Source organism: Poecilia reticulata, linkage group LG1 (assembly GCF_000633615.1).
Source record: "Poecilia reticulata strain Guanapo linkage group LG1, Guppy_female_1.0+MT, whole genome shotgun sequence".
NCBI lineage: Eukaryota > Metazoa > Chordata > Actinopteri > Cyprinodontiformes > Poeciliidae > Poecilia > Poecilia reticulata.
The window spans coordinates 14437817-14440712 of NC_024331.1; positions in this window are offsets into that span (position 1 = coordinate 14437817).

The following is a 2896-nucleotide window of genomic DNA, read 5'->3' on the forward strand; positions in this document are numbered from 1 at the left end:
TTCAGAATCTCTTAATTTAGCTTCACTGCCGTCCTATGATCGACTTTTGCTTTCTCTCCAGCAAACCAGGAGACAAACTGTGCTTGAGGCCTCACAGCACAGAAGAGTGGGAAGGATCACACTCACCAGCGCCAAGTGGAGAAACATGCTCAATTTGATGCAGCTGTCTCCTGGAGCAAATGTTGATGATCTGATTTATTTTGTGTGGTTGCAACTGTGTTTCTGTTGCATTTGTGGAGTAGAGAAAGAGGCAAGGGGAAGAGGGTGGAGGGGTGGAGGGGATGAGGGTCATGCATGGCATCAGAGCAGGCCAGCAGGCTTTGTTATGAAGCAAAGGGCACGCCAGGCTGGATGAGGATCAGAGCCGGATGAGAGAGAGGAGAGAAGATTGAGACGGAAAAGTGAGAGGGGGGCCTGAGGGGGTTTGGACTGTTGGTCTCTGAAGCAGCCGGTGTGCAACATCGTTCAGGCGGTGTGATGTACACATAGAAACCTGATCTAATGTAGGGTTTAAACAGCCGGACACATCATTTTCTTTCAAAAGTAGAGAGAAACACACTATAATAAAATGACCACTACCAATGCCGCTTTTCCACACATATGGCTCTCAAACTCGACTGTGGAGTTTGTGTAAAAATCTTAAGGAACAAACAGTAGCAAAGAAAAAAAAAAAGGAATGAGAATTTCTATTTTAAAACTAAAACCAAATGAAGACCACAGAGATGATGTACCAACAAATGCTCTGTCATTTAACTAATTAATTAAACTAAAACATCTTATGCTACATTGGAATCAAAAATGCTCTGCAACTTAAAATATTGGCACATTGTTTTTCAAATGACCAATTTTGAAAAGCCTGTTTCTACTATCCTGTCAGTTTGTTTCATCAGGCTTACTTTAACAGTTTTACAAACCTTCAAAAACATGTTTCAAAGCAATTCTTTGTTTTCTCTGATATCTTTGATAACTAATTAAATTAATCAAGAAGACATGTACTGTTCATGCATTTGTTTGGGTAAATTTGAGCCATCAAGATATTGCCAACATGGCTTCCCCCCCAGGTTGCACCTAACGCATGACAATAAAATGAATTCATGGCCAAAATTTGAGCTCAATTTTAACACTGTAATAATCTATCTACATATATCTGTTGAAAAATACTAAATCATCTGACGACAGATAGACAAGTCAAATCTTCACAGGTCGTTTAAGATAGATTGTTGGTGAAGGAAGTTAAACGGGTCTCCCTTAGGGAGGACACAATGAAAACCCAAATCAGCCAGTGCGTTTTCAAGTGTCTCTCCTGCGGTGACCATTACAAGACAGGTGCATAGACTGAGCTCTGTAAAACACAGCTCATATTCCTCTTGACTGTGCTGAGTGTTATGTTGAGGAGCAGCATTACCACTGATCCTCTGTCAAAGGGTAAGTCTGCCTTGAGGGAGGGAGAGGCAGAGACGCACACACAGAGTTTGGAGTTTAAAGGTCAGCATCGCTGACTCCATTGAGGGAAATAAAAGCTCAAATGTCTTGCCATTTAGACGAAAAGGGTAAAGACGCCCGTCAGCACTCATTTACATGTTTCAGATCACCTGGTAGCGATATACTTATCTATATTATTGGATTCCACTTATTTGAAGACCCGTACTCTAATCAGAGCCAGCAAAAGATTACGAGGCACTGAGCAGGATGTGCTTTGGGGCCCCACTTCCAAGAAAGCTCATTGCTCCGTTGATGATTGCTCAAATGTCTTGTGCGTTCAACACCCGCAAATTCTCTGGTACTTAGTCAAAAAAAACAACAACCAACAACTGACTTTTACATTATTCACTTCACATTGTTAATCAATTCAAATTATGAAGCCAAGATCATTTCTCTCCAGTCGTTTTGTTAGGAGTGCACCATTTCAAGAGAAATGAATTTGTTGAGCCACTTAAACTGAGAAGGCACATAAAATTGGACTCCAGTTACAACACAAGAAGTGAAAACAAAATAAAATAAATTATTACTGTCAATGACTTTTAAACTACAAATATTTGGTTTTTTTATAATTAGCTCTTTTAGGTTCTGAAGCAATGACTTTCAAATTATTTTAAAAGCAGTGGCTCCTTCTTTGGGAACAAAACTACAAATTTGAGATTTCTACATCTGAGTTCTGTGTGAAAAGTTGAGAAGAATTTGGGGGCCCCTTAGTTTGCTTATGCCTTAGACAGTGACAGTTCTTTCATGAATGCAGTTCTAGGAGAGACCCACCTTCCCATGTATCACACAAAACCAACGACCTCCGCAACTTTTCATCAGCATTGAGGAGTTTGTTCTGTTTGATGTTGGTGGGTATCGACAGACAGACGAAGTTACTATTTTATTTTCAGCATTGTCGTGGACATGATGAAACATCAAGGCAGTTTGGTAAAACTACTTTATTTAATCCTTAAATGTTCTCAAAATGCATATCAGCCAGAAATAAAATTTGTTTTGGAGAAAAACATGGACGCATACATTTGATGCTCTGCATCACATAAGAGATACGTTCACTATGGCTTTTATTGAAGAATATAAATTTTACTTATATCACTGAACGACTTCAGTTGTTGTATCAACCTTCCTGACCACTCAGGTCTGCATCCCCAGAACCAAGAAACATTCAGCTTCTATGCACCACAAATCTGGAATTAACTTGCAGAAAACTGCAAAAAGCGGCTGAAACATTAAGTTCCTAAATACAAACTAAAAGCCCATGTGTTTAGAGTTGCTTTTGAAGCATAATAGATGGAAAATCGTCCAACATATTCCATCTGTGTTGATTCTGATGGTACTTGACAAAAGTACCATATGTGTGTGTGTGTGTGTGTGTGTGTGTGTGTGTGTGCGTGCGTGTGTGTGTGTGTGTGTGTGT